The sequence below is a fragment of the Mauremys mutica genome, chromosome 2 (assembly GCF_020497125.1).
Source record: "Mauremys mutica isolate MM-2020 ecotype Southern chromosome 2, ASM2049712v1, whole genome shotgun sequence".
NCBI classification, from domain to species: domain Eukaryota; kingdom Metazoa; phylum Chordata; order Testudines; family Geoemydidae; genus Mauremys; species Mauremys mutica.
Window position 1 is genome coordinate 40,786,028 of NC_059073.1, and position 22,973 is coordinate 40,809,000.

General features: G+C 41.5%; 1 protein-coding gene and 1 pseudogene across 5 annotated transcripts in view; both read left to right on the plus strand.

The window, feature by feature from the left end:
* RNF19A (ring finger protein 19A, RBR E3 ubiquitin protein ligase) overlaps positions 1–22,973 on the plus strand; it is a 102,547-nt gene that overhangs the window by 18,266 nt on the left and 61,308 nt on the right. For 3 of the 5 annotated variants that reach the window (XM_045005132.1, XM_045005133.1, XM_045005128.1), the window contains exon 1: positions 18,233–18,378. The exons of the other annotated variants lie outside the window; for them this stretch is intronic. The gene's annotated coding sequence lies outside the window, so the exon portion shown is untranslated. Of the gene's footprint in view, positions 1–18,232; positions 18,379–22,973 lie in introns of those variants that run through there. 5 annotated transcript variants of the gene reach the window in all.
* On the plus strand, positions 11,454–12,565 carry LOC123362625 (annotated as a pseudogene).

Here is a 22,973-nt window from a genome sequence, read left to right on the forward strand (position 1 = left end):
CTTGTCTAATCTACCTCTCTCCTTTTCCTCTTGCACACAGTTGTGCCCTGCCCATGTTTCCCAGTCTTTCTCCCCAGAGTCCTGTCCTTTCCCCGCCCCCCCCCAGCTCTTTGTCACAGGGTATGTCTACACTACGGGATTATTCCGATTTTACAGAAACCGATTTTTGGAAACAGTATAAAGTCGAGTGCACACGGCCACACTAAGCACATTAATTTGGCGGTATGCGTCCATGTACCGAGGCTAGCGTCGACTTCCAGAGCGTTGCCCTGTGGGTAGCTATCCCATAGTTCCTGCAGTCTCCCCCGCCCATTGGAATTCTGGGTTGAGATCCCAATGCCTGATGGGGCCAAAAATTTGTCGCGGGTGGTTATGGGTAAATGTCGTCAGTCAATCCTCCCTCCGTGAAAGCAACGGTAGGCAATCATTTTGTGCCCTTTTCCCTGGATTGCCCGGGCAGACGCCATAGCATGGCAACCATGGAGCCCGTTCAGCCTTTTTTCACTGTCACCGTATGTCTACTTGATGTTGCTAACAGACGTGGTACTGCAGCACTACACAGCAGCATCCCCTTGCCTTTGCAAGTTAGCAAAGATGGTTACCAGTCATACTGTACCGTCTGCTGCTGTCATGGGTGCTCTTGGCCGGCCTCGGTGAGGTCGGTCAGGGGCGCATGGACAAAAATGGGAATGACTCCCCAGGTCACTCTCTTCTTTAAGTTTTGTCTAATGGAGAGTCAGTCCTGCCTAGAATATCAGGCAAGCCTACTAAAGAACCAGAGAGGCAAACGGCCGCTCTGGGTCAGAGCCCCAGACATCCCACAGAAATGATGAGCTGCATGCCATTCTAGGGGGTGCCCCTGCAACAATGCCACCTGTTGCTTCCCTCCTTCCCCACCCCTCCTGGGCTACCGTGGCAGTTATTCCCCCATTTGTGTGATGAAGTAATAAAGAATGCATGAATAAGAAACAACACTGACTTTATTGCCTCTGCAAGCAGAGATCAAAGGGGGGAGGGGAGGGCAGCCTCCAGCTGCTATGATATTCCAGGCAGGAGTGAATCTCCATTAGACAAAGCTTAAAGAAGAGAATGACCTGGAGTCGTTCCCATTTTTGCCCAGGCGCCCCCGGCCGACCTCCCCGAGGCCAGCCAGGAGCACTCATGGGACGACGACGATGGATATCAGTCATACTGTACCGTCGTCTGTCCGCAAGGGAAGGGAAGAGGATGCTGCTGTGTAGTGCTGCAGCACCGCGTCTGCCATTAGTATCCAGTAGACATACGGTGACATTGAAAAAAGGTGAGAGAGGATTTTTTTCCCTTTGCTTTCATGTGGGGGGCGACGACATATACCCTGAACCACCCGCGACAATGTTTTTGACCCTTCAGGCTTTGGGAGCTCAGCCAAGAATTCAAATGGTTTTTGGAGACTGGGAACTGTGGGATAGCTACAGTCGTCAGTCGCCCCTCCCTCCGTGAGCGTCCATTTCATTCTTTGGCTTTCTGGTACGCTTGTCTCAGCTCCTTAAGTTTCATGCAGCACTGTGTTGAGTCCCTGTTGTGGCCTCTGTCCATCATAGCCTTGGAGATTTTCTCAAATGTTTTGGTATTTCGTCTATTGCAATGGAGTTCTGATAGAACAGATTCATCTCCCCATACAGAGATCAGATTCAGTATCTCCCGTACGGTCCATGCTGGAGCTCTTTTTTGATTCTGGGACTACATGGTCAGCTGTGCTGATCAGCTCTCCCGCTGGGCAAACAGGAAATGAAATTCAAAAGTTCACGGGGCTTTTCCTGTCTACCTGGCCAGTGCATCCGAATTCAGATTGCTGTCCAGAGCGGTCACAATGGTGCACTGTGGGATAGCTCCCGGAGGCCAATACCGTCGAATTGCGGCCACACTAACCCTAATTCGAAATGGCAATACCGATTTCAGCGCTACTCCCCTCGTCGGGGAGGGGTACAGATATTGATATTAAGAGCCTTTTATATTGAAATAAAGGGCTTCGTTGTGTGGACGGGTGCAGGGTTAATTCGGTTTAACGCTGCTAAATTCGAGATAAACTCGTAGTGTAGACCAGGCCCCCATCTGTGTGCCTAGATAGTCCCCCTCCCTTTGGGTCCTTGTAAGATTTGTCTCCCCTTCACCTCAGCCTCCCCACCCCACTTGTTCCCAGTCTCTCATTCTCTGTTCCTCATCTGATCTCAGCCTTCCTCCCCTTCCACTTGAATTTCCAGTCCCAGTTGTCCCCCTCCTCCCACTTTCCAGTCCTAGTCTGCCCCCACACCAAGATCCTTGTCCCAATCTACTCCCCTAGGCCCTGCAGACCCATCTTGCATCCCCTCTGCATTTGAATCCGTCAGCTTTATGATTCTTGGGCCCAGGAGGATGGTCATTGAGTACACAGGAGAGAGAATCTCTCTGCTTTCACTTCCAGGGCGAAGACTGGCCCCTACATGGACCATAGCAGCCCAAAGCAACGATTGTAGGGAAAGTTCTGCTTATCCCCGGGCTGGAGAATGCTCAGTGTGGATAGAATCGTTGGAGATTTTAGTTGTTTAAACTGTAAGTCTCTGCTAAGCATTTGTGAATTGTGGACCCCCCCCCCCCCGATGCTTATAACGTGACCAAATTTGACTGGATTTTCACAGGGATAGCCAAAGGCACGTCCTTGAAACAAAGGCCCCCTCTACCAAATTTCAAGTGCCTGCTTCAGAGTATGGGGGTACTAGAACCTTTCAAAGAAAAGATTGCAAACATTTTTTTATCATAGGCAAAATGTATTTTTCCCTAGCCTTGTTCTTGGGAATGGCTGACCGTAGTGGCAATTTAAAAACAAACAAAAAAAAAACCCAAAAAATTGCCTGAGGCAGATGCCCAAATGGTTAAAGTTTGGTGAAGTTATAAGTAATTTAAAGTGGAGTCTTATACTGGGAAGTGTCAGGCAATCTTAATATGCAGCGCTTCTAGACCAGCACAGAAATAAGAAATAGACTGTTGTTAAGCTGTTGAAGTTGGGTGAGTCATAACACATTTGGCTGCTTGTTACTGCAACTTGAACAGTGTAAGGTTATTACTATTTTTTTTCCAGCTTAGCGTATGATTATTTGCTTAGCCTCCCCTCTGCCTTAGAGGGAGCTGCTGCTTAACTGCAGTACACTACATCCACCCTTCCTGCAATCCTGCTATTGCCTTTTGGAGTCAGCCAGCTTCTTAAGTGCAGTTTCACTCCATCATGTGTTGCACATTACAGCCAATTAAATGTACAAAGTAGTATGCTGTTTTCACACTGCAGCCCTGGATCATACACCATAAAAGGACAGAGTGAAGCATGCCATATTGGGTGCTCAGAAGCTTATTTTTTTATGTGAGCTATGAACTGCAAAGTGAAACTTATCAAAGACTTTATGAAGTCCTAGAATGGAGAGGCTAACTGCAGACACAGCACAATAAATTGAAACAGAGCAGGACAGGGAATAATCTATTAAAAATAGTTCTAGAAATCAAGAAAAAATGCTTGACAAACACCCTTTCCTCTCCTCCACTCCCCATATTTTTGAAAGGTAATATTTTTTCTTGATCTTTAAATACATTCAAACCCCATTTATCCACCATTCAATTATCCGGCTCTCCATATTGACCGAACAACCAGCGCACAGGTCCAGAAGCGGGTGATCTCTCGTGTGACCACGAGATGGCGCTGCAGCTTTGCACTTTCCTATTCTTGAGCTTATGCAAAGTTTTGAATATCCTATCTGGCCCCGATCCCAGTTAATTAGATAAATGGGGTTCTGCTGTACTTCCCCACCCCCCAACTATTTTCATCTACTTCCAGTAGGCTTTTCTGTTACCTTTCTATTTGCATTTGTTTGTTATTCAGTGCCTTACTAAAGAATAGGGTATTAAAATATCAGTACTAATACTAGTTTTCTGTAGACCACCTAATTGTAAAAATTCCTAAAATATTTTAAACATTCTATTTTTACTTGCAAAGATGCTATTATGAAAGTTAAAACATAAATATAGCCTAAGTCCCAAAGTGTAGTTGTGTATAGGGTGTTTATACATCACAAAAATGGCTATACTGGGTCAGACCAATGGTCGGTCTAGGTCTGTATCCTGTCTTTTGGCAGTAGCTGGTGCCCGATGCTTCAGAGGGAGTGAACGGAACAGGTCAATTATCAAGTGATCTATGTGCTGTCTTCCAGTCCTAGCTTCTGGCAGTCAGAGGTTTAGGGACACCCAGAGCATGGGGTTGCATCCCTGACTGTCTTGGCTAATAGTCATTGATGGACTTATCTTTCCTGAATTTATCTAATTCTCTTTTGAACCCAGTTATACTTTTGGCCTTCACAACATCCCTTGGCAACAGTTTTCCCAGGTTGACTGTGCATTGTGTGAAGAGGTACTTCCTTGTGTTCGTTTTAAATCTGCTGCCTGTTCATTTCACTGAGTAACTCCAGGTTCTTTGTCTAGCACAATGGGGCTTCTAGTTGCTATTGTGGTTCAAATAATAAATTAAGTGATTTAACTTGAAGGTATTTCCTATTTATAAGACAAAAATATATCCAGACTAACACTCATTCCTTTGCACTCAGTTTATGGTTGTGGGTTAGTAACTGTGAAGCACTCCTGTATCCGGTTGACACATTTGACTGATTACGTTATTTGCATTGATATTAGGAACTTTGTTTGTATAACTAGAACTTCATATAGTGATTGGTTTAAAGTGCTAAAGAAAACTGATTTGTAACACTTACACGTGTAGTGTTGGTTGTGTAGGAATGGCACAGCTTGTGCTATGTAGTTTTCATGTTTGCTTAACTGTAAAATGGCAAGATACATATTTAAAATACATATACCATAGCAAACAGTTTTAAAAAAAACTTAATTGTGTTTGAAAGATCCCCTTTCATAGCATAAAATGTCCCTTTTAATAAAATGTTAATGCCTTTGAAGTGGGATTATATAAGTGCTTCCTCTAGTGTATTTGTGTAATTATTTTCCTTGGAACTGTAGGAGGAAATAAATGGCGTCAAGTAAACAGTGAGGATCCTGGCTTCGAGAAGAACTTCCTTCAAAAGTAAAGCAACTGTTTTGTTTTTTTGACAAGTAAAACAATTTTTTTTTAAGTATCAGAGGGGTAGCCGTGTTAGTCTGGATCTGTAAAAGCAGCAAAGAATCCTGTGGCACCTTATAGACATCTTGCATCCGACGAAGTGGGTATTCACCCACGAAAGCTCATGCTCCAAAACGTCTGTTAGTCTATAAGGTGCCACAGGATTCTTTGCAACTTTTTTAAAATTATTTTTATTTTTTTAAGTCTTGCTGCGTGCTAAATCTTAGATTGAGACACTTTCCTTCTAGGTCCTTTAGGGAAGGAGTTACTACAGGAAGAGCCCCACTAGATTTATTCCCATCTATTGCATTATGAGGTTTAAAAGGCCAAACTTGCTTTTGGAGATGAGTTCCCATGCAGGAAAGAGGCAATCCACCAAAGTTTTTCTGTAGTGATGTTGCATGTTGTACAGTGCGTATGTCTGCATTAGAGAGACTGTACCGGCATAGCTATGCCAGCATAGACCCATAGTGTAAATGCCGCATAACCTGACAGAAGGGACTTTTCTGTTGATTTAGGATCACTACCTCTCTGAACAATGTTATATATGTCGACAGAAGCATTCGTCCGATGACCTAGCTGTGTCAACACTGGGTTTATGTTGGTATAGTTATATCAATGAGGGGTGTGGAAACTAAAAGTGCTGAGTACCTTTAGTTTCTAGCAACTTCAGGTAGAATTTTAGGTATTCAGTACCTTTTGAAAATCAGGCCCTAGGATGTCTTTGGGATGCTCAGAGACTGTTGCTTTTATCTCCACTCAATCCCATTGTCAAAGCTGGGTTAGCAAAGCATACCGCTTTAACGCCATATTATAATCTTTCAGGTATTCCTGATAGTTTGTTCTCTTCAGATTTAGAAATCTTGTGTTATTTCCAAACTTTTAATTCAGGTGCACTTCATCTCAGTGTGTGGGGAAAAATACCTCTTTATATGTTAGTAATGTTACATGGGTCTCTGTTGACCAAGCCGGTTTGATATGAATTAAATATGTTAATACGAAAATCATATTTAAATATAAAATGATCTCTTTGGTTCAGTAATTCTGCCAGATGGCCTTTGATAACTTTTCTATCAGGATTCCCTGATTAATAGATTCTATTGTAATTTCAAAATCACTGAGCTGTTAAAAAAACAAACGTGAAGACTAGATCAGAATATGCTCTACTTTATTTATCTAAGCGACAAAGAGTCCTGTGGCACCTTATAGATTAAGAGATGTATTGGAGCATAAGCTTTCGTGGGTGAATACCCACTTCATCAGATGTGTGTGCTGGAAATTTCCACCACCTGCGTCTGACAAAGTGGGTATTCACCCACGAAAGCTTATGCTCGAAAACGTTCGAAAGCTTATGCTCCAATACGTCAGTTAGTCTGTAAGGTGCCACAGGACTCTCTGTCGCTTTTTACAGATACAGACTAACATGGCTACCCCTCTGATACTTTAGTTATCTAAGTTATTTAATTCTTTTAAAAAGTATTTCTCTAGGGCTTTTTGCTCACAAACCATTCAGCAAGTTTACATCTCCACAAAATACATTATTTTCCATTTTATAAAATTAACTGTCATGGAAAAGTGAATGCATCCCCTCCCTCCCCAAGTAGGCTATAGTTAATTACTAAAACAGGCATGTGTGGTTTGCTACTCTGCTAAAATTGGAAGCTGTTCATGGACAGGGCCTGTCATTTTGTGTTTTGTAGAATGTTAGCACAGTGGGACCCTGATCTATGATTGGGTCCTTGAGCACTACTACAGTATAAACAAATAATGATATTAGGATATAAAGTAAATATTAGCTGTTGTATCATCTTCAGGCATTCATGAACTAAACAAAAGTTACTCAAACATTGGAATTTCACAAAGCTTATAACTACACTAGGCTATAGATATCTCTAGCTATTCTTAATGTACAGCACTTTTAAAGATTAAAGTATATTTAAAAATCAAATCCCTTACATTTCATAAGTACCTTTCAATTCTTTTTAAAGAAATAAGCCAGTTGCTAGAGAAGAGCACTCTGTCCCTGTTGTAATGTTTTAATAGAACATACACTGTCAGCATTATAACAGTTCTTGCACAACTTAATTGCAAAAGGAGATGATTGTAGGAGTTAACGGCCTCATCCTGGAAGGTATTGAGTGAAGTCAATTTGAGTTTTGAAGGGTTGCTCTGTACTTCCTAGGATCAGACCTTAGATGGCTATGGTATAAACTGATATATCAATTGCTAATAAATACAATTTCTAAAAATAATCTTTAATTTTTTCAAGTGAAATGGTGACATTTTCCCATGAATTTGCAAATGTAAGAAATAATGTTCAGTTACATCTCTTTCAGGGCAGAAATGTAGGTTCACATTTCTTTATGGTGGGATAAACTCACTTTAACGCTTTTTTTCCCCCCCCATCACCAAGTTGAAGTACTCTGAATTTTAAGAAAGGCTGCCTTTCTTCTGCCTGTTGAGTATGGTACAATTGAATTTACACAGACTTCATATCTTTTTATTATAATATGTTTCTTCCTGACAGCAATAAAGGAAAGCATAATCTGAAAATAAAAGTTCATATGTCAGGATGACATTGTCCTGACTGCATAAAAGAAAATACAGACACACACGGTTATTGACACATTCTTAAATACTGAAGTAGAGCCTAGTCTAAAGAAAACACTTTTCTGCTCCTCCCCCAGTTGCCCATAGAAATAGCCATAAAAGCCATATTTAAACTATTTTGTTGCCTTTTCTTTTTTCCAAACTTTAATCCTCTTTGCTGCATATTTGCGAACATTTAACAGTAACAATTGACCTTTGTATTTGGCTTTTGTGAGATTGTGGAATGTCTGACTAGCATTGTTCAAACAAAAAGCTGAACAGATGAAGACAGTCTCTTAGTTACTCTTCTGGCTCTGTAGGCAAAGGGAAGACCTCATGAGAGAATATTAGAACAGTCACATTAAGAAATGCAGCATTTATGTAGGCATTCATCCTTCGTAATCTCCTCAACTCTGAAGATCTTTATTTACAAAAAAGTGGACTGTTTTTTCCCCCCCCAGGTTTCACTCGCTCAATTTTTTCTATAATACTGGAGCTTTAAATAACTTGATAGCTCTTTTTAAAAAATAGCATTACATTTGTGTAAACAAAATGGTGCTTTCTAATATTTGCAGTGTGAGAGTCTGAAGTTTCTTTCAGTAAGAGATTAGTTTTTTAATTGTGGTTGAGAGAGAGATTAAAATATCAACTGCTTTATTCAGTTCCTGAAATAAAACACATCAGTGTGAGTTTGAAAGACACAATAGATCTATGCTCTAATTTTTTAGTAACTAAGACCACATTAGCTTCCAAATATTTAAATGTGAACTTCAAGTTCTGTGTAAAAATGCATGAAAAGTTGTCTAGTTTAAATGTAGGTTCTTAAAATTTTTTTTACAGCAGTGTGCCATGAATCACATCAGATTCTGTAGAACCTTTGCTGAACTGCACACTTCTTAATCTGTGCGAAAAAATGGTGTTCTCTCCATTCCTTTCATGGGTTGAATAGAGGATGTTGTAATAAGGTTCTATATTAATAAGGTTTCATTATTTTTTACAAAACATACTAAATACACTTAGTAATGTACTGTGAAGTATAATAAAGCTAAAGTATAGCTGATGATAAAAATACACTTTGTTATACACTACATCCAACTACCATTATTATTAAAAAATTGTGGTAGCATTCAGGATCCAAGTCAGGTCTTGGGCCTTAGGTAGCATACTGATTTGTATGAAAATACAATGCCTGAGTCAGAGAACCTGCAATTTAAGAAAAGAACATAAAATGAATCCTGGGAAGGGAAGGGGACAGGACAGGGGAGACAAATAAATATATAAAAAGTAAATTTATAGGTAGAATAGTTGACTATCCCCATCTGCCCTTTACTTGCCAGATTTTAATTGGCTGATTTCTTACAAGTATCATAATAGATGTTTGTTTGTTCTCTTGCTAATTCACCAAATTGGTATTGTCAGTGGAGCTCCCAGTCATTAGGGCAAATTAAAAGTTGTTCTATTGTATTCCTGTGCCATCTGTAGGCACAAAGCAGCTCTGTTGTTTTTCCACTTTTATCAGTCCAGAGGAGACATTACTGTAGCTTACCTGTGCTTTATCATATCTTCATTCCTCTCTACATGCTACTTCTTACCCTGGCAGTTGAGATGAAGGATAGAGCTACATTTCTGTTAGAATGCTAATGCTGATCCAAGCAGCTGTGTGGGAGTAGTAGAGCAAATTTATCCTCCTGTTTCTCTCTACCTAGAAAGAATCTTTGTTTCTGCTGGGAGAGGAGGAGTGGAGTTTGGTGGGAGAGACTAAAACATAGCCTTAATTGGGTATATGCCCTCTTGGAAAGCAAGCAGCCTTTTAAAAATGTATTCAAGGTAGAAATATGTTTAGAATAGTGTGAGCATATTTGTACTACTTGTGGTGTACCTGTTCAGTCAGTCTGGCACCTCTTACAAGCATGAGAATTAACTTAAATGTTAAATACTTAGCACTTGTATAGTGGATTATAGCTTCAAAGTATTGTGCACACATTAAATGAGACAAAAAGCAGATGTGAAATGGAATCTTATGCCAAAAGTAAAAAGCAAGTACTTTAATGTGATATTAGAGGTTTTTACATGTACAAAAGTAATCAAATTATAGGATTCCCACTACAGCTGGAATTTAACCCTCTTGTATGTATGCGATATTTCATGAATTTAGGATGATTCACTGTATTTTCTAAGAGGGCCAAGTGATAGCTATGGATCCCCCAGAAACCATCAGTTTTTTGACTTTTCAGACACGTAAAATTTGAGCCATAAAGTTACATATTCGGTTGTTGAACTTTCTCAGACAGTCTTTTTAAATCTCAGAGCACGCATTCCTCATTGAGGACTTTTTTTTATACACACATGTAGCGGGGTGATCACCTGCTCCTGCCTGGGAGGGGTTAAGAGTAGCCCTGGGGAGGGCTGTGGCTGGGAGAAAGTAACTACTAGACTGATTGGGAAAGCAGTGGCAGCGGGGCCACGCCCCAGTCAGGCCACAGCTGGCCTGTATAAAAAGGCTGTGAGCCAGAGGCCCAAGAGAAGTCTCTCTCCAGGCTGGGAGAGAGCAGGACCTGGCTCCCTGCAGTAAGGGTACTGGAAGTGAAGCAGGGCTGGAGAGAGCCAGAGGAGCAGGGGAACTCCAGGCTGGCAACTCCATAGTGGTACTGGGAGGCAGAGGAAGGGCAGCAGGTCCAAACCGCCTTACCTATGATGAGTGGCTTTTACATTGCACTCTGCCCCAGGGAGCAGGGGCTTGGTGATGACTGGCAGTAGCCCAGACTGAGGCAAGGTGGGGATTAGAGGGTTGGGGGTTCCCAGAGAAGGGAGACCCATAGAGACTGGTGGGGGTATTGCCAGGGGGCAGCCCCCAGGTAAAGGGGCACTGGGTCCAGGAGGGACACAGGGGCCAGCGGCAGCGGGACACCGGCCTGCAGAGGGCGCTCCGGATGCTGGAAAAGAACTAATTTCCTAGACGACCAGCAGGAGGCAACACAGGGGTGAGTCCCGCATAATTTACAACACACAACTTCAAATGCAGGAATTAGAATTAATCTGAGCATATAAAGAGATCTAAAACTTCTTAAAGTATAAAATAGTCTTCCTTTTCACACTCCTGGTAACTCAAATGCCTGAACAGGCTTTTACCAAACTTCTTAAATTTCTTAGCGTATTTAGAACAAACATAAGACATTTTGGTGATTTTTTTTTCCCCCCGAGAAAGTTTTAAATGCCCTAAAATGGGGTCTTAAAAATAATTCCTCTGAGCAGTAGCTCCAGAGTTGCTACTGAAATTACTTTTTTAAACTTTAATAGCTTTTGTCAATATGTAGATGTCACTACATACTTTGTATCCAATCAGAATGGATAGAAGATAAAAACTAAACAATTTCAGCAGGGAAAATATCAGTCTTATAAGTTAGCGCAGTACACAGCTTTCACTCCCAAGGAAATTACTATGTACTGTCAGTAAAAATTTAAGTTGCAACATTAAAATTAGAGGGTGTATTTGCTTTTTTTAGTTTTATAATGGGGGCCGGGGATAGGAAACAGATCACTTTGCTCTTTGAGAAACAACATATCTCTTCAGCTTCTGTGAATATTTACAGATTTTTAACCTGGTAGTGACGTTTTAGATGGCAGTCTTTTCTCACCTTTGCTATTGTTTTGCAAGTCAGCCCAGTTGCATGCAGGTCATGTGTAATTCTCAATTACAAAAGAAACAAAATCCATTTGCACAACTTGAAACTTCAGAGACAAGATGAAGAGGACCGGTTAGCATCTTGCTGTAAGGAGATGTAACTTGTCTTTACCGTCTCTGAAAAAGCTAATATTTAGTCTGCTATTGGCCTCATCAGCTTTCTTATGTAAAATTTTTTGGAAGGCCAGAAAATTGCAACTGCTAACCATTTGGCTATTCCCAGCTAGGGGTTTTCCTATATCAACCAGTACTATTCTTGACCACTCCCAAAGATCATTTTGATGTCCATCAAAATGTATGCTGTCTGAGATGGCAGTTTATCTATAGAAGCTGCTATCATAAAAACAAAAACATAATCACCTCTCCCTGCTGCTGCCGCCGCCCCCACTCTTTCCCCCACTTTCATGGTAGGACCAAACACTTTCATGGTATGTTTCAACTTTTTAAGGTTTATTATTGCAGGTTGATTCATTTCCTGTTTTTCTGCTAATGCACTGCCAAAAGTAGAAATATGTTATCTTTCAAATGTTTTTGTTTTTAATTAAATCTAGCAAATTTGTAATTTACTAATTTACAAGGAGTTGTTTAGGACTTTTAATGAAGGAAAAAATACCCCCTCTCCAAATGCAGTCTCTTTGCCCAGCCAGTCCTGTCTCCCTTCTCAGTTTTTCTCTCCCACATCTGGCCTCTGGTCTTCCTCCGCCCCCCTATTCTCTGTTCCCACTGGGTTCCGATTTTTCCTCTTTGTCCAATCTCGGTGTTACTCCCTCCCAGGTTCCCTGTCCCAATCTCAGTTCTCTCTCTCATATACACAATTAGATAGGTCTCTTCTTCTCTCCCTCACTGTACACTTTCTCTCATCCCTCACCTTTTCCCCCACCCATTGTTTCTCAATCTCCTTGCCCAGTCCTCCATGTGAACTTGCCTCTGGTGAAAGACTTGCTGCATCCCTTCCCCAAGGAGGAGAAGCGGAAACACAAGGAAGCGTCTGGTCCAGAGTCCAAAATCCTATTTCATGGATGTGAAGTGTCCAGTTTGCTATAAAATAACCACTGTATTCAGCCATGCTCAGACTGTAGTTCTGTGTTGGCTGCTCAACTGTGCTGTGCCAGCCCACTGGAGGAAAGGCAAGGTTTACAGAAGGATGCTCCTTCAGATGAAAGCAGCACTAAACGAAAGTGTGTCTGAGATGGGTGGGACTACCTGCACAGTTGACTGTATGGACAAATACAGATGGTTCAAGAGTATGGGATTCAGCCACAGCTCAACATTAAGTGTCAAGATGTGAACAGAAGGCTTTACAGACGTCTCTAGAATGTGAGGGGAGAACATGACTTTCATACTGTCCCTGTAGCTTCACCCATCTGACTGTTCTAATCCCCCTGGCTTCCAGGTCTAATCTCTTTGCCAAACCAGTCTGTCCCTCCCCCCTCTATCAGCCTCCAGTCCCAGTTCATCACCGCCCTTGGCAGGTCTGGCTGTTGTCTCTTCTGCATTTGACTCTGGCAACAGCCTCCTCTCCTCTTTACAGGCACAATGGTGGCTCATTGAGAACACAACAGAGAGAGTATGCGTTCAGGTGCCTGGATCCAGCACAGCCTGCAACAGCTCAAAGCTGCAATTTCAGGGAAAGTCCTGCTTGAGACCATACTGGAGTGCAGACAGACTCCTCAGGGAATTTAGTTGTCAACATTGCACATGCTCCGTACAGAGTTAGTTCTTGTCTCTGAAGTTCTTTAAAAGGCATATAATTTGGCTAAATTAGATCATGTGTGCAAAGGAACAGTAACAGGGATATCACTGATGCATGGGGTACCCCTCAGCCCCAAATTTCAAGTTCCAACTCCAAAACATGGGGGCAGTAAAACTTTTGAAAGAAAAGGTCCTCAGCATTTTTTAACATGGGCAAACCAATTCTTTTTCCCTAGCCTTGTTCTCAAAAAATGGTTGAACCATTTTAGCTGAAGATTTTTCCCAAAAAATTCAGGCTGAGACAGACATTCAGCTTGAAAAATTAAAGCAATTAAAAATGGGGTCTGATAGCGGAGAGTGTCAGGCAACCTTACCAGGCAGTGCTATCAACCCTGCCTATAATGATGATGAATACTGTAGAGAGGGCAGGTTGGTGGTTTCTGTTTTCCTTGTCTTAAAAGACACAAACAAGGGCATTCAATGAAATTGAAAGGTGGCAAATCAAAAACCAGTGCAAGGAAGTATTTGTTCATACACTGTATAATTAGACGGTAGAATTTACTGCCACTGGAAGTCATTGAGGCTGAACATCTTCGCAAGATTCAAAAAGAAATTAGACAATGATATGGCTAATAATATCCAAAGTTGTTGTTCTGTCAGATTTCTGTAGGGATATAAAAGCTCATGCTTCAGGGTTGAAGGAAAACTCTAGTGATTAGATCTAATATGGGTGGGGCAGATTATCTCATATTTGCCTAATGGGAAGTTTCTTGAGCTTTCCTCTGAAGCATCTCGTGCTGGCCACTACTAGAGACAGGATACCGGACCATGATCAAATGCAGTATGCCATTTTCTGTGTTCCTATGAACTTTTGAAATTTGTAGATACTCAAGGATATGGATGGGATCATTATTCCAATGACATCCTGTGTTTTCACTGATCAGTGATATCTTTAGGTGAAGTACACAACTTTTATCATTTTAAAAAATATTTATAAGAAGTGCCCTTTAGGCTCAAGATGCTGGAATAAAATATAATAAACAGTTACAATGCTACATTTCTCAGAAGGTGAGAAGAAAGATTACTCCTTTTAAGAAACCCAAATCCCACTCCTTTCAAGCAGATGTGCAGGGGGGAGCATGTGTGTCAGGAATTTCTAATGATGTCACAGCTTCTCCTTTTAGTGCATAATATTGTGGACTATGAAGAAATGACAGAAAATCACATTATTTACAGAACATAATCAGGTAGAGGTACATTAGAAGTATAATTTTGTATTTAATATTTAATTATGTTTAGAATGTTAATTTTTGTAGACTTCAGTATTTCAAATTTAGGTGTGGTGACAGTGCAGCTGACTTGTTAGTCTTCCTAGTTTTTTGGGTTTTTTTTTTTAACTTGGAAAAACTTCTCTAAAGTGAAAACAGCAGAATAAAGCTGCAAATCCATTTTTAAATTTCAGATTATTTGTGTGGAGAAAGTGCAACTGCATTTAAAGAATGTTTCTTGTGACAAGTACTTACCTATAGTTAATTTTTCCTTTTTTCCTCCAAAAAGTACTAAAAAGTGTTCCATAAAAATTACTTTACTGTAGGCTAATGGAAAAAAAACAATATGTACTTCACAAATCCTAAAGGATTGCATATTTTTTATATATATTGAAATTTTCTTTCCTCCTAAACATACATCTCCTTTTGACAGTGGGGAAAGAGATCTTATGTAGAAGCACATTAAACTTCTAAGCTACCATTGCAGCCCAAATTCTTTGCTCAGATAGAAATCCAGCAGGGTTCTTCCTTCAGTGATATCAGTAGTAGGGGCGACATTCATAAGATTGGTGATTTTTATAAAAAAGAATATGATATTTTTGTACTTACAAATCCTGGAGGTTTTTAAGAGGAAAATATATGTGTGTGTGTGTGTGAGAGAGAAAGAAAGAGTTAAGTTTCATAATCTAAACATATGATCTATGATTCATGTGTTAAAAGGGTGCTTTTGTCTTTTAGGAATAGCGTAGACCGTAAACTATTTTATACTGTAAATTATTTGGGAAAGGGAATGTCTTACATGTGTATCCACAGTGCCTAACATAGTGGGTCCTGATCTTGGTTGGGGCCACTAGGTGTTATAAATTAGTATGTGTAAGTGTGTGTGTGGTTTTATTTATATTATATATACAACCCTCTCCCCACATTTATTTATTTATTTATTTTATTTATTTACAGGAGTCACTGGCGGTCCCCATCTATTTTATATATATAAAATATAAAATATAAAATATAAAATATAAATAAATAAATAGGTGGCAGTGACTCCTGTAAATAAATAGTTGCTCACTACTGTTTCCTATTACAAGACCTTGTTTTTAGTTGCTTAGAACTTAAACTAAACTTTAACTGGGCTGAAATATTCCATGGTGAGTCTCTGCCTCAGGCTGATTTTTTAAAAAAATGTTTTAGAACAGGTGGCTCAACTGTTTCTGAGAATATGGAAAGAAACTTTTATTGCCATTATTGGGGAAAGGGGGGAACAACCAACATTCTTAGTTGTTTCATTTAGAAGTTCTGTTGCCTCCATGCTTTGGAGCAGGGATTTGAAATTTGACAGAGCTGTTGCCCTAGGGTCAGAAAGCAGCCGTATGTCATCACTCTGAAGAGCCATACGTTTAGCAGAAGATTAAACTTTTGAAAAATCATTGTTGACACATGCTCAGAGGTTTGTTAGTTGGGCAGCTAAATTCTCCAAAGATTCTGTCTGCCTTAAGCATGCTCCAGCCAGGGCTGTTGAAGCTGAGCAGATCTTTCCCTGCAGTTGCTTCTCCCACATGCCAGAGGGCTGCTGTGATTCTGGGCATGGAATTCAGTGCTAGAAGACTTTCACAAGCTTTGTGTTCCTCTTGCTGGTGTCCATGCAGAAAGGAGGAAGAGGAAGCAACCTGAGTGAGAGGGAGGATATGGAAGGGTTGTGGGATTGTGGGATTGAAGGTGGCAGGCCCAGAAGAGGACATGCTGGGGGACAGAACAACAGAAGGGTCTGTAACCAGTAGAATTCACTCCCTCCAGAACCTGGAATAGAATAGAATTCCCGAGTTCCAACTTTCATCTGTCTAGCAAATAGCTGTGAAACCCACTGGTAAGGTGTGTCTCATCATCTTTTAGTGGTTGGTGCACATAGAGGATAATGGCTTACTACTACCAAGTTACTCCATTACTTAGATTGCAGAGGTCTGTGTTAAAGTGTTAAAGTTTTTGAGTTCCCAACCCTGCTAATAATCCATGTGGGGGTAAGGATGGTTCCACATGATAGAATGTGTGTTTGGTCAGGGGGGTGTTTAAGCTTGAAAAATTACATTAATCCCCGTCCCCCCCATGTTAAACAAATGTTAAGGTGATAAAGTCAAGCACTCCAAAATTAGGAAATGCCACAATTAAGGGTCCATGAAACCACTGTTCTGGACTCCTTGTGCCATTTGCATTATGGTATATCTTTAACTAGATTTTCAAATACTAATGTTCCCATAGGATACCTGCCACATTCAGTGCTCGGGATGGTTTTGTAGGGAATGAGGCTGTTGTGTGAAGGACCAGTGCCTCACTTAGTGCAGAAGTTAGAGGGTGTGTAGTGATTGAGGCAGGGGATTATAGGACAAGAAAGGAAGGTTTTGTGGTTATGGCAATGCAGTGCCACACTGCGAAATTAAATTCTATGCCTGCTTCCTCTATAGAGTTCATACGTAATGCAAAGCAAGTCACTTAAACCAAGCTTTACCTAGGTGACCACTGACTGCATGTTACTCATTTATAGGCTGCCCAATTTAAGATAACCAGGGCCTGATTGCACAAGTGCTGAGCACTCTCAGATGCAGCTGAAGTCAATGGTAACGGCTTTGAATCTATAGGGTAATATAAAAATGCTAAGTACTCTGAAAAATCTGGCTCAGGGCATCTCTAGTTGGGCATGCAACATTGGTGGACGCTTAACAGTTTTTGCCTTAAGATCACTTCTATTCCCTAGCTGCAAAATAGGGATAATATACTTCCTTTACAGGAGTACTGTGGAGATTAAGTCATTAATGTTTGTAAAGCACTTAAATAGTGTGGTGATGAATGCTATAGAAAATGAGTATCATGAGAAAAGTATTAATTCTCTTTTCACGGCAGGGTTTGGATGATGTGTGGTAAAGGCATAAAAGCACACACTGAATGATGAGGAAAAAAGTTACCCATTCAGTGAGCTCTATCCTGTGTACTAAATGAGGCCAGGGTCCTCTGAAAAACACAGTTTGTGATCCTGTAATTAAACATCATCATAATTCAGCTCCCTTGTGCGCTTGCATTAAGGTTTCACAGGAAACTTTAATTGTGGTATTTGCTAAGTTTACACTGCTTCACTGTGCAGCCTTAATGTTCCTTTAGCAGTTTTTTTTTCTGTATTTGAATATATCTACTGTACATATAAAATGTGTGTAAATCTGAGATGCAATAGAGTATTTAATTGAGAGACATTCAATGGCATATATATATCAATAGCTCAAAACAATGAGATATGTTATAATTGAACGTATTATGGAAAGTATCTGCTCCCAACATTAAAAATGCCTTTAAATTAAATAAAATAGTACCTGTGTGTGAACACCTAGGGGAGTGTCTCTCTGCAGCACCTTACCCATTTAGCAGCTGTGTTTTTTCAAGGAAAAGATGCAGTAAGGCTCATTACCTCAGCCATATGTAAGGGGGATGGAAATCGCTTTCTTGGGAGAAAGGATCTAGCATAAGAAATCCTAAGGTAGGAACCTTAGCAGTGAACATGGCTGCAGAGAAGGCTTGAATTGAACTTTGTTATATTAATTTATTTGTTAAAGCCAAACCTAAGAAAGGGAAATGAGGGTCTGCGGTTGTATATTTTTAGAGTAGGCTGAGGTAGCTACTTACACAATGAAATTCATGGATTTTGGAACTGGTGTTGGAAGAGGTGCTCCTCTATCCTCTCACTGCCATTTGGCATCAGACCCCTCCGCCCCCCTCTTTTCCTCTGCCTGTTCAGATCATTTGCATGCTATGATATCATTGGTGGGGTGAAATGAGTGAACAAATGAGGTTGCATCAAGGGCTCACATGCCAACAATACCATTTATATACAGACTGGTTGATACTGGTAGATCTGTGACTTCGGAGATAGCTTTACCTTTTACCTGCAGCCCCCGCCCCCACTTCATCTCTCTTCCCTCTTTCTCCTTGTCCCTTCCCCTTTTCTCCTCCACCTGTCCTAGTTATGTGGCACTGTGACATCAGAGGTAAGCAGCTGGTGGTAGGCAGATGTACTCTATATCGACCATGTGGGGATTATATGCACAGTCAAAGCTATTACATTTTGGGAGCAATCTCACTGGCTAATTCTGATTTAGCCTCCGCCTTATTTTCTGCTGCATTTACTTGAGGAATAGCCACAAATCTAGCTGAAGCTGCTCTTAACTTTAGTGGGGAAGTGGGCTGATCTAAAATATTCTACTTGTATTCATTTAAATCTAAACTAAGTTATGAGTAGAACAGTGGTATTTTTTGTTTGTTAAATTTAACTGCTGATTTGAGTACTATGGTACAATGCCAGCCTGACCCATGGTTATTTAAACAGCTTCGCTCAGCATACATTATAGCTTGGGCTGAAGCTGTTAGTATTAGCAGACAAAGAAGGTTTTAGGATCCAAGACAGAACAGTTCATTATTGGGTAGCAGAATTGTGACATCAGAGTTAACTTGGCAGATCATTATCATGGCAGAGTTAACTTGACAGATCATTATATGTATTAATACACATATTGTACTTGTATTGACTAAAATACTCTAGGTGTACCTTTTTTCTTAAACTTAAATCCCATTTCGTGACTAATGTCACGGTCATGGAACAAAGCTCCCTGATGGCCAGGGGGTGAATCTCTTTATTGGTCTGGCCAAGTAATAGTGGTATGGCTGCTCCGTCTATGAAGTATCTTTTGTAATGGTGTCTGTATGTTTGTAACAAACTACTGTTACATTTTGATCCAATTTGAAAGAATTATTCTGTAAATGACATTTTATATAATATGCAGCAATTCAACGCTCTTTGATCAGTAGAACAGTTCTGGGGTAAAAAACATTTTAGGCAATTCAACTGCAAATTATGAATTAACAAGGTGAGGGGATGGGAGGTAAGATAATTTTCTATCTCTGTATCATCATCCAGCAATGAGCATTTTATAGGCAATAGCAGAACAAAGGGCAGAGCGAAGACTTGAGAAAATAGAGAGGCAGAGCAGCACTGATCAAGCCCATCCTGGGATAGGCTACTAGATACGATATATGCACTGGTAATTGACAAGGTTATAAAAACATTAAGCAGTTCTGATGGTATCACATGCATATTACTCAATAAGAACATGTGGCAGCAAGAAACACTTCATAGTGTGTCTGGTTGAATAATTACAATTTGGTGCATTTTTAGAATATTTTTGAATAAATCATATGACAGTTTTTCCACATTCACAGGTTTTATAGAGCAAAGTGAATAATTTTAGAACTTTTGTAAATTAAGACCCTTAAAGCTAAATAAAATCTCCAGTTGACCATTATGCAAAGTATACTGTTTTAGTAAGAACAAACTTGAATTTTGCAGATCATAGTCAAATTCTAAAAACTTAGAATTTCAACAGGAAAGCCACATTACAACTGACCATTTTTAGAATCTTTTATTTTTTAAATTCTGTAACTTTTCCATGTCATTATCTTACACACTTAATTTCACATGAAATATTAGTTAATTTGAAAATAACTGAAATTAATAAAATAAATGTAATTACTGTGTTCACCATGTTTTCCCTCTGTATGCAGATGGACCACTGAATTTGGCAAAAGGAAACTTTCTGCTAAATGTTGGAGTTATAGGCCTGGTATAATTCTATTCTGTTGCATGAAGGTTCTTGTATAACCCTAATCACTGTAATATTTGAGTGCCTTCTAGTAGTGTATTAAGCAGTGTGACTAACATCTGTCACATGTGGTTCATTTTTTCTCTCATCCCCTCCTCAGTAGGGAAATTGTATACAGTCTTGTTTATTTTTTAAATAGGCACATGTTTATATTGGGGAAGACAAGGTTAAATAAGTATGTCTTGAATTTAGGAGCAGAATGTGAGGTTTGGCATAGTTCTTGGTTCCCGTGGATGTTTCTTCTGCAGTCTGGAACCAGCCACTGAGACATCTGTCTCCTGTGCAGATTATCATTACCTTTGCGGTAGAAAGTTCTGTAGTGCCTGAAGAACAGAGTTGTTGACCACAGTGTCTCTCTTACAGCTTTAGAAAATCTTTTAGATATCCTTGGACCAGGCCATTGAGAGCCTGGAAGATAGGGACTGTGACCTTGAACTTGACTCCCTGTTCTTTGGGAAGCCAGGGATAGAGAGCAGAGGATAATTTTGATGTACTTGCAATAGCCCATGTTGCTGAGATTCTGAATTAGGTGGAATTACCTAAGAAAGGGCTGATGCTTTGTGCCCTACTATATTGCATTGCTATAGTCCAGCTGGGATGTGACAAAGGTGTATGTATATATAACTACGGGCAGATCATCACCTACCAGGATGGGATAAGTAGCAGAGGGGTAGCCGTGTTAGTCTGGATCTGTAAAAAGTGACAAGTCCTGTGGCACCTTCTAGACTAACAGACGTATTGGAGCATAAGCTTTCGTGGGTGAATACCCACTTCGTCAGATGCATGCAAGATGGGATAGAGTCTCTTAGTCCAGTACAAAGCATTACTTGACTTTGTGTCAGAGTTTAGTGTCAGCAAGGAGCACAGCTAACCTAAAGACAGATTTGACTCATTGTGGATGTGTACCATCAACCAAAGAAGACTGCACCATGGCTTCCAACTCCTCAAAGCTTTCTTCTGCTCACCAGTATCAGCTCTCTGGTGCTTGTATTGAGTATCAAATGCCTGTTCTTTATTCGTAAGCTGAACATGTCCAAGCAATGGGCCAACTTGGTGTTAGTGGAATGTGGTAAAGGTTAAATAGAGCTGTGTCTCATCTGCATATTGCTTGCACTTTGAGAGAGGGTGTAGTTGAGTGAGGCCGGATGTCTGCCCTCTATCTATCAATACCAGGAAGTTATCCGTCAGTGCCATTAAAGCTGTTTTCATCCGGTGTTGACTTGAAACCAGATTCTGCCAACTCTAGGACATTGGCTTCACTTAGATAAGCTTGTAGTTAGTATCTCTATGAAATAGCTCAGAAATGGAAGGCTCGATGCAGCACAGTAGTTGCCTAGCTCCTATTTATCCAAGGTAGTTTTCTTCAGTGTTAGTCACTGTTGTAAGTTTGAATGATGAAGGGAAGATTCCTTCTCTCAAGGCAGCATTGGTTGACTTCAGTCATGAGTGACACCAGTTACTTGTGACTGTTTTACCAACCAGGAAAGGCAAGGTCTCAGAGTCGCAGGTCTTGAGTCTATTGGACAGTATAGAGGGAATGGATTCATGCAGTTTGAGAAGTGTTTACAAATGCTCTTGATCTTTTCAGCAAAGTAAGATGATAGTCCTTGCTGCTGGGTTCTGCTGTGGAGTGTGGTAGTCAGGATTATGAATTTATTTACCACTCTGGATAGCTCCTTAAGGTGACATGTGGCACTTCTGTGGAGGCTGAGGAAGATTGTCTTGGTGTAGGCTTTGAGAGAGTCTTCATTTTAAACCTGTCTGTTTCAGTCTTTGTTTTCTACCATCACGCTCAACTTTTTCCCTCTCAATTTGGCCTGGGGTGGCAAAAAAACCAGATATATATGTGGATGAAGAGGCCCTCTGGGATGGTTGAGACTAGAATATGAAGATAATGATTCACAAGATCTTCAACTCATCCAGTGGGTAGCAGGGCCACCTTGGGGGGGGGGGCGGCAAGTGGGGCAATTTGCCCCAGGGCCCACAAGGGCCCCTACGAGAATGCTCTGGCCCTGCCTCTGCCTTCCCCCATCCCTCAGCGCCTTAACGCGCCACATCCAGGGGCGGCCCTGGACAGAGCTAAAGTGGTGTGCCTCCAGCGGGACCTGAGCTCCTCCCTGCTCAGAGCCGCATGGTAAGGGGGCAGGGCTGCGAGCTCCGGTCCCGCCGGAGCCAGGCCGCTGCAGCACTGTCTAGGAGCCAGGGCAGCTCCTGGATGCGGTGTGCTGAGGCTCCGAGAGAGGGGAGAGGTGGGAGTAACCCAGGAGTGGCCCTGGACAGAGCTAAAGCAGCGTAGCTTGGGCGGGGCATGAGCTCCTCCCTGCTCGGAGCCGCATGGTAAGGGGGCAGGGATGTGAGCTCTGGGCCAACCAGTGGGAGCTCAGGCCCCGCTGGAGCCACACCGCTGCAGCGCTGTCCAGGGCCACTCCTGGGCGTGGCACGCTGAGGCTCCAGGAGAGGGGGGAGGCGGGGGTAAGCAGCATGGCAGGGGGCCGGGCCCAGGGGGGTTGGATAAGGGGCAGGGAGTCCCGGGGACAGTTGGAGGACAGGGAGGGTGCAGAGGTTCTAAGGGGGCGGTCAGGGGACGGGGAATGGGGGTTGGATTGTGGGCATTCCGGGATCTCTCAGGATTTGGCGGGGGGTGGGGTGGATAGGGGTCGGGGGACAGGGAACAGGAGGGTTGGAGTCCTGGGGTGGTGGTTGGGGAAGGAGTCTTGGGGGTCGTGAGGGGACAAGGAGCAGGATGGGTTGGGGATTCTGAGGGGGGCAGATTAAAGTCACTACTACTTGTCTTCATAGAATCATAGAATATTAGGGTTGGAAGGGACCTCAGGAGGTCATCTAGTCCAACTCCCTGCTCAAAGCAGGACCAATCCCCAGATAAAATTTTACCCCAGTTTCCTAAATGGCCTCCTCAAGGATTCAAC